Source organism: Hevea brasiliensis, chromosome 17, assembly GCF_030052815.1.
Source record: "Hevea brasiliensis isolate MT/VB/25A 57/8 chromosome 17, ASM3005281v1, whole genome shotgun sequence".
NCBI classification, from domain to species: Eukaryota; Viridiplantae; Streptophyta; class Magnoliopsida; order Malpighiales; family Euphorbiaceae; genus Hevea; species Hevea brasiliensis.
The window spans coordinates 22,134,074-22,143,883 of record NC_079509.1 but is presented as its reverse complement, the minus strand read 5'-3'; the positions used below and the strand labels follow the sequence as shown (position 1 = coordinate 22,143,883).

General features: G+C 30.6%; 1 long non-coding RNA gene across 1 annotated transcript; it reads left to right on the top strand.

Annotated features, from left to right (window-relative positions):
• The first annotated feature begins 7,444 nt into the window (after positions 1 to 7,444).
• Positions 7,445 to 8,271, top strand: LOC131175572 (uncharacterized). The gene is made up of 2 exons (XR_009145750.1): positions 7,445 to 7,476; positions 7,599 to 8,271. It is a non-coding gene; the product is annotated as an uncharacterized LOC131175572 (long non-coding RNA).
• Positions 8,272 to 9,810: the final 1,539 nt, after the last annotated feature.

Sequence of the window (9,810 nt, the reverse complement as noted above, 5' to 3'; positions counted from 1 at the left end):
GTGCATGAGAAGAGTGCATAGCTCATGCAACTCTGCATAGCCTAATTTTGTCAAATTTCATATTTTTCGAAACCTGCATAAGCAGAGTGCATGACTTATGCACATTTGCATAACTTCAAATTCTTCATTTTCTCTCTCTGCCAAAGTCTACATAAGGAGGGTGCATGACTTATGCACTTCCGCATGACCAAAAAACTCTGATTTTCTCTCTCTGCCGAGACCTGCATAAGGAGAGTGCATGACTTATGCACTTCTGCATAACCAAAAACTCTGATTTTCTCTCTCTGCCGAGACCTGCATAAGGAGGGTGCATAACTTATGCACTTCCGCATAACCGAAAACTCTGAAACCCAAAACCTGCTGAGAGGTGCATAAGCAGAGTGCATGACTTATGCACTTCTGCATAACCACAAACCCAAAATTCCAAAACCCACCGAGGAGTGCATAAGCAGAGTGCATAGCTTATGCACAACTGCATGACCACCAACCCAAAATCTCAAAACTTGCCGAGAGGTGCATAAGCAGAGTGCATAGCTTATGCACAACTGCATGACCACATTTTCCAAACACCAAAACTTGCCGAGACCTGCATAAGGAGGGTGCATGACTTATGCACTTCTGCATAACCACAAACCCTGAAAATCAAAACCCACCGAAAAGTGCATAAGCAGGGTGCATAACTTATGCACTTCTGCATAACCATCAATTCTGAATTCCAAAACCTGCTGAGACCTGCATAAGGAGAGTGCATAACTTATGCACTATTGCATGACCACAATTCCTACACTTTCATTTTTAGCCTAAACTTGCATAAGTCAGCGCATAAGCTATGCACTTTTGCATAATCAGTTTTTCACACTCTTTATCTTCCACCAAAACCTGCATAAGAGAGTGCATAAGTTATGCACACTCATTCTCTCCTTATGCAGTTTTACACATGTCCTGTTCAAATCAAAATTTGTTTTTGGCACCCATTTTCCTTTTGAATATACTGCACAGGCTGTGAATCCTCTTATGCAAATATTTTGCATAGCCTGTGCAGTCCTTATTGCCACTCATGCAGAACCACACGGCTTATGCACCCTACTTATGCACCTGTTTTGGATAACACTTTACTCTGCATAACCTGTGCAGCTTCTTATGCATCCCCATTATATCTTGAATTCTCATCTGCTCTATACCAGGTAACTCTTTCTTTTTGCTCTTAAATTTCATTAATCCTGGTCATTCCCTTTGCTTTGAGTTTTTATAATACACTGCTTGAGACATTGAGGACAATGTCTAATTTTGAGTTTGGGGGTGCACATTTTGATTTTTGCTTCATTTTTCACATTTTGAGTATAGGAACATCTCATCCCATTTCATTTACATATATTGTAAATATTTTACATATACATCCACACATACATATACATAACACATTTACACACACATTATACATCACTTAGAAATTGTACACATTGCATACAAATAGACTTCCTCCATTTAGTTAATGCATTACTCATTTTTAGGAATCATGCATCATGCATTAAATTCTTTTGTCAAATCCCTTGAGTATTGAAAAGTTGCCTATGAGAGTGATTTGACTTACCTTTAGTTGGGTTTGTGGATTGAAAGTTTCCTAAGAGGTGCAAAGTTTTGAAGTGTTATCCCTTGCCTATATCTTCTTAGCCAAAAAGCCACCCAGCTAGTCATTTGGAGATGGAAGTGTTTAGAGGGAGTTATTGGATATAAGGTAGTCAAATGATGTCTCACCAATCCTAGAACAAATTTTCTAAACCTTTCAAGGCGAAATACCAGCTTATACTTGAAAAGAGAGATGATTAGGCATTCTTTGATTTAAACTTTCTCATTTTAAACCTTTGGCCTTTTTCCTAATTAAAATTAACCCTTGAAAACTCCTTTGAACCTTTTTATTCCTAATTTTTCTTGAAACCCTTATTGCTACCTAGCCAATGAACCAAACACTCCAACCCTTTTCATGAGGATAATTGAATATTAGGTACACTTTATACTCTGATATTAAAAAAAAAAAATACAATAAAAGGGAGAAGAAATGCTTGTCATCTTGTAAAAGTGCTAGTATATGTGCTTTTCACTATTGTCATTCAAATTAAAAGAAATCCACCCAAAGTATTAAAAGGAATGAGTTTGGGGGTGGCAATTTTAGGGACAATCATAAAAAAGAAAATGCAAGATACAAGTTTAAAGTATCAAAATGTCCCTCCATTTTTATGTGTTTTGTAAACTATGCTAGCACTTGACAATTCTCATTATGTATTTCTCTCCTCCATATATATATATAAAAAAAAAAAGAGAGAAAAAGAAAAAAAAAGTATAATAAAATAAGAAATGTACCTTATGTTGTCAAGATTGAAAATATTCTCATGCTTTGAATCCTTTTTACCCATTTTTCTTCTTAGCCTCATTTTTGAACCCCATGGCCCCATTACATCCCTAAAAAGACCATTACATCCATTCATTCATTTAATTCCATCATTCTATATAGAGACACTTTGACTATTGATTGTTCTAGAATTCCTTTTGAGCATGACTCTCTCTTTTGATTGGTTGGTTTGGGGATTTTGAATGATAATTGACTTGATGGCTAAGCGGTGAAAGCTTGGATAAGCATTAGATTCTTTGCATTTTGAAGGATGGGTATATGGATTGTTGGTATGGCTAAAGCTGTGTTTAGTTACTTTAATAGGTAATTTTCATAGCTCTTTGGATAAGGCACCCCTAAAAATTTTGCATCACATTCTAAAGTTTGCTTGAGGACAAGCAAAAGCTTGAGTTTGGGGGTATTTGATGAATACATTTTGCATAGTCATTTAGGTCTAATTTCATAGCCATTTTATTCTATTATTAGTTATTTTTAGCTAATCTCATTAGTAAATTAGTTAGTTTTTCATAATTGTCGATTTTGGATTAATTTGTAATTTTTACTTTGTTTTGTAGGAAAAATGGTGTTTTTGAAGGACTGAAGAGAAATTTTTCCATTGAGGAGTGACTTCTACAGCCAAAGATGTCAAAAATAAGTTTTCAAGCTGAAATATGCATTGACCAAATTGTGCATAACTTGCCGCATAAGCTATGCAGATCTGCATAAGGAGAAAAATCACTGTTCCAGAACCAACCGAAATGTGCATAAGGAGACTGCATAGCTTATGCACATTCACGCCTCCCTTATGCACTCTCACGGAATTGTGCATAACCTATGCACCAAGTCATGCAGTTTCGCATAAGTGAACCAGAACCAGCCGAAAACTGCATAAGGGAATGCATAACTTATGCAGTCCCATAAAGAGTTCATTAATGAGCTGGCAGAAGATTCCCTCAGATAATTCCTCCTAGAACATACCATTTTAGGGCTCCATGTCAGAAAATGCTATAAATAGTCCCATTTTCCCATTTTAGAAGGGAGATAAGGAGCAGAAAAGGAAAGGAGAAGAGAGGCAGAATTTGAGGAGTCACTTTCACCTTCCACACCATTTTTCAACCAAGATTTGCAGATTTCTTTCTTTCCTTACATTTTTCTACATTTCTAGTGTTTAATTTCTTATTCCTTAGCTTAGATTAAAGCTTTATTTCCATTTAAACTCATTATATCTTGTAAGCATTATGGATAGTGAGTAGTTTACTTTTGATTCTGGAGTAAGGGATGTAATATTTAGTTATTTTTATGGATTTGAACTGGGTTAGTCCCAATTTAATGAATTTATGAGGTTTAATCCATTTCTTGTGTGCTTATTCACATGCTTAATGAAGGGCCCCATTAAGTTATGTTCTTAATCCTTGGTTGAAGCACGAAAGGAGAAAACCAAGTGATAGTTAATCAAGAAATTGGACTTAATTAACTTAGATCTAGAAATAGACTAAGGGTTAAGAGGGTTTTAATAGATTGATTAAAGAACCTAATGGGTCTTGGTTAATTTTAACTCCACGAAAGTAGGATTAAGTTAATTAAGGCACTCTTTGTCTCACTCGAAAGAGTTTTCAAAGGATTTTAGAATTAATCTCCTTTAAACCCATAAATTTCATGGATTGGGCTAGCTAGGAAAAATCCCAAAATGACTTAAATATGAACCCTTAACTCCAGAATCGTCCTTCATCGATTATTGTTTAGAATTTTACTTTTGAGTGTTTAGTTTAATCTCATTTTATTAATTTTCATTATTATCAATTTCTTTATTTTGTGAATTATTAAATTAGTCATTGTTTGAATTTAGTTTTGCATTTTCATCCCTTATGCTTCAAATTCCTAAATTTCTTTTATTAATTTGATTAAAATACAATTTTAACATATTTTATTTTACATCAAAAATTCAATCATTAACACAACTCCTCGTGGGAACGATATCTTTTTCTATACTACTTGAACGACCCGTGCACTTGCGGTTGGGACACATCAATAATTGAAGAAGACATTAATACCTTGAGATATATATTAATTATTTAATTAAATTTATATTATGTTATATTATTATTATTTTTATTATTTAACACTATAAATTAATTATTTTCAATTAAATTTTGTTTTATAAATAGAGTTGCTATAAATCTCAATACCCTTAAACTTTTTCGAATGTTAATGCTAGTTCGATTCCATATTGAATATCATGACAATTTCGGATTCTATTTATATATGTTATTATTTATCTATAGTTGTGTGGGATATATCATCTAAAATTGTTAAAAAAGACAGACAAAATAAATTTATATCATAATTATTTTAGAAAATATACTATAAATTATAAAAATGAATAAAATGATATAAGAAATCCAAAAGATTTATATGGTTTATTTAAAAGCCAAGATCTCTTTAAAAGATCCCCTTAAAAGGATTAATAATGGAATGATCAATCTATATCAACATTAATACTTAAGTAAACTGAACCAAATAGCACGATAACTGTTAATTTAATACAATGCAGAGACAAAAGTAATAACAATTAAAAAAATTAGAATGATTTTGAATAGTCAACCTAATAAAATGATGAGTTAAAAATTTATAATTTAATTTCTTTCACAATTTTTTAATCTTAAAAAACATAATTCACAATTATTTTATGTGCATTTATAACCCATAAATGTATAAAATTTTGTTAAAACGTAATTATAGTTGCAAATTTAAAATTTGAAGTTATAATTGTAGTTATGCTAACAACAAACAGAAAAAATGTTAAAATAGGAATAAGAAAAATCATAGAACCCATAATTGCATGGTTTATAAGTGATCCAATTTCTTTAGTTCTTACTTTTTTATTTTTATCTCTTTTAATCAGACTTTACATAAGTTTTTTTTTATTATGAATTTTTTTTACTTTAAAAAATGATCAATTGTGGTATCAAAATTGGATATAATTCATCATCATTAATTTATTTTATTAAATAGAACTGAATAATTATTTAGTTCAATTTGCATTATATTATTATCATTAATAAAAAAATTTGAGTTAAATTTTGTGTTATAAATAAGCTTATTGTTCTCTTTAAAAAATTTTTTTCTCACTTAAGTTATTTTTTTTTTATGATATGAATCTTTTGTTTTAAAAATTAATTAATTAGAATCTAAACTCTTGAAATATTACTAATTATTGTTAGATATCTACTAAAAAAATTGATGTAACGTTATTTGAACCATTTCTATGGTGCTATGATTTCAAAGTGAAGCTAAATTACAGTATGAGAAAAAAAAAATTGAATTTGATTGTAAATTTTACATGATTATCTAGGAATGAAAATTATTTTTTACTTAAAAAATACTTAAATATTCGCAATGATATATAAATTATTCTTGTGTGATATGAGTAGTAATTCATTTAATATCAATAAATTAATGGGCATATATCCAGGGAGAAAGCAATTCTTATGTTGATTTCCTCTTACTATATTGCCTCTTGGAAACTTAAACACTTAAATTCCCCATTAATATCTTCTTCCCCACTTATAACTCTATTTATTTTTTATACCTTGATGATAATTGCATGCAATATTATTTTTTATTTGATTTGTATGCAATACTGTTACGTATCTTATCTCAATTCAAGTTGTTATTTGTATTTTTTTATTTTATAAAAAATTAAAGTGGGAATCAAATTTTTTTATTAACAGATATTTAGCGATAATCTATATTATTTCTTTTTTTAATTCTTCTTTTAGAAGTAATCTATATGAAATTATTTAATTTACATGAAACAATATAAACTAATTAAAAGAGAAGTGATGCTTCTTTTGGAAAATAATTACATTTGATAATGAATATAAAATAGAAAAAGAGGAAGACTTTGTGGTTCAAATGATAGTTTTTAAAACCAAATAACACGCTCATTAAATATACACCACATCAATGATGTTAATAACTATGAAAATGTAATCATCATTTAATTAAGAAGACTTTAATCAGACATTATTTTTTCATGAGATAGTTTAATTTAATTACAAATACATAAAGCCACGATCCTATATCTCTAAAAGGCTGAAGCTTATGCATTATAAGATCATTGCAAGAGATACATAGCAAAAAGTAATATTAAAATGGAGGTTATCAACGAGTTCCGTTGGGCATTACTAGTGATGATGGTTTTATCATTACATGGAAGTTGGCCCTCTTATGTTTGTTGGGAGACTGAGAGAATTGCTCTCTTGCAACTCCAGGCTCATTTCGATTATTCTCTTCAGTTTGACTATTATGATTCTTGGGGGTATTATTACTATTATTCTGACGATGTCAAGTGCTGTAACTGGGAAAGAGTCAAGTGCAGTGTCACTACAGGGCATGTTACCCAACTCTCACTTCAAGAAATAAGAGATTAGAATTCCTTAAAACATTCGTATCTAAATGCCTCTCTATTTCTTCCCTTCCAACAACTGAAGCACCTTGACTTAAATGGAAACAATATAGCTGGTTACATTGAGAATGAAGGTCTATCTGTCTATTTCATTACTAAAATTAATTACAATCCAAATTAAATGAGTATTTGAAAACCATTAAAATGCAATTTATATTATCTTTTCTTTTTTTTTTTAATCTACTTTTTTTTATTTATTAAATATGTTTACTTCTCTTTATGTAGGTTTTGAAAGCTATTAACGCTTGAGAATTTGGAGTTTCTTGATTTAGATTCTAATAACTTCAATACTAAATGGCAATGAAATATTTATCATCTCTAAGTGATCCCTTATCTTTAAAATATTTATATCTAAATGGCAATGAAACGAAAGGAAGAATTAATATTCAAGGTGAGTAAAACTATTTTTCTTTATCCTTATCCCTATTATTTTGCATTTAACGCTTGTTATTACCTATGGGTGTAGAATTGAATAATTTAAGAAATCTAAAAGAGTTGCATCTCATGGACAACAAAATTGAAGGTTTTAAATCTTTACATGGTATGAATAATTGTTTCTAAACAACACTTTATTTTGTTTTCTTAAATAAGTGATGCATGCATTTTATATCATCATTTAGGAGTAAGTTTTGCACATAATTTACCCTTATTCATAGCTATTATTTTAGATATTAGTATATATTTAGTCAATTTTACAATTTTCACATTTCTTAGTTTAATTTTTGGAATTTATTTGTTTTGTAGGTTAAATCTGGAGAAATTTGATGTATTTTGATCAGAGTAGCCATTTGGAGGAGATTAAAATCGAATTGCAAAAAAAAATTTTGAAGTTGAGAAAAAAAATGGCCGAGAGCGACACAACCCGCGACACAACTGACTCGGCTTATGTCGTTTTTACTGGAAAATTTTTTGACGTGGCATTTCCGTTACTCCAGCCTTTTTACCTCACTTTTTCTAGATCCTTCCCCCTTTTACCCATTCTAGAACAATCCCTTAGCCTATATAAAGACCCATTTTATCACTTTCTTGGGATATAGAGAGCATAGAGAGCATAGAGAGCATAGAGAGCATAGAGAGCAAGGGAGGCATTTTTAGAAAGATAGAAAGAGAGCAAGGGAGGCATTTTTAGAAAGATAGAAAGAGGGAAAGGGAGGAGCATCTTCTGCATCTTCTTCCAGTGACAAGGATCAAGTTTCTGCACTTTTCTGCAGAGATCCTGCTGCAAATTTGCTGGGTTTTTCTACCCCTTTTAGCTTACATTTCCATTATTTCTTCATTTCTTCATTTGGGTTTGTCTTTAAACAATGATTTGTGAGTAGTTGATTGAGATTCTAGAGATGGGTTTGTAAATATTGATTTGTTTTGTGGTTTTGAACTGATTTAGCCATTTAAATGAAGATTGTTATATTTTGATTTATTGCTTGTGTGCTTATTTCCTTGCTTGATGAATGGGCTCTCATTAAGTTAAGTTTTAATCCTTAATAGATGGACTGAAAAGTGAATATTGGGGATGGATAATCTTGCAATAAACTTTATTTTCTTGGTGTAAGAAATAATCTAAGAAGATTAACGTTAACTTTCCAAAAAACAATTAGAGCATAAAAATCGGATATGTTAGATTTGAAATACCGTGAAAACAGGGTTTGATTTAATGAAAACCAATTTTGAGATGCTTGAAAAAGGTTTCAAAATTTAAGAATTGATTTCCCTCAAAATTGCAATTCTCATGTGTTTGGCTAAATTAGGAAAAACCACATGCAAACAATATTGAAAATCCAATCTCTAGAATCAATTTATTTTTCATTGAAATTAGATATAAATCCTCCAAACCTCATAAATAGCAATTTAAATTTAAATCCAATTTAAATCCAATTTCTATAATCACTTTATTTTTATTTTTATTGAATTTAGATTTAATTTCTCTCAATTTCATAAATAGATATTTCAAATTAATTTTTTGGGTAATCTAGTTTAATTAATTTTAGTTAATTGATTGATCTAGTTTTAATTCCTCAAATACCAATTTTAATTCCAAATTTCATTTTACATCTTTAATTTTTGTCTTAATTTTAATTTTTAGATTTTATTTTTAATATCTTTTAATTTTTGTCATTCTAATTTGCTTATACTTTTATTTCCAATTTAAGCACAATTCCCTGTGGGATCGATATCAATTTTTAAAACTATACTACTGTGACCCGTGCACTTGCGGACACCGTATCAAGTTTTTGGCGCCGTTGCCGGGGAATTGTTTGTTTTTAGTTGGATTTTAATTGTTTTAAGCTAATTAGAATTTTTATTTTCTTTTATTTTCACTATTGTTCCTTGTGTTTTTCAGGTACTTTTCTTGTTTATGAGACGATCGAAAAGCACAAGTGATACTGAATTGTTGTTCAACCCAGAAATTGAAAAATTCTGTCGAGCCAACAAAAAGGAGTACAAGAGAAGAAAAGAAGCAGAAAAAGAAGAACAACAAATATTTGAGCAAGAGGAGACAATAGAAAATATGGAGAATCAAAATAGAGCTATTGGTGGAAACAATGGAGCAAATGAGCAAAACGGGCAAAATGCTGTGGTTAATCAAAATGATCCTCAAAGAAGATCCATGTTAGACTATGCTTTTCCTAGATGTACTGATGTGAGAGATAACAGACCTATTATTGGAGCTAATCAATTTGAATTAAAAACTGGTCTTATTCAAATGGTTCAGAATTCACAATTTGGAGGTAGCCCACTTGAAAATCCTCATTCTCATTTGAAGAAATTTTTGATGATATGTGGTACACAAAGACAACCTGGAGTTTCTGATGAAGTTATTCGGCTCACATTATTTCCATTTTCTCTTCGGGATTCAGCATTGGAGTGGTATGACTCACTCCCACAAGCTATTATAGCTACTTGGGAGCAGCTATCTCAAGCTTTTCTATCTCAATTTTTCCCACCTGGGAAAACTACT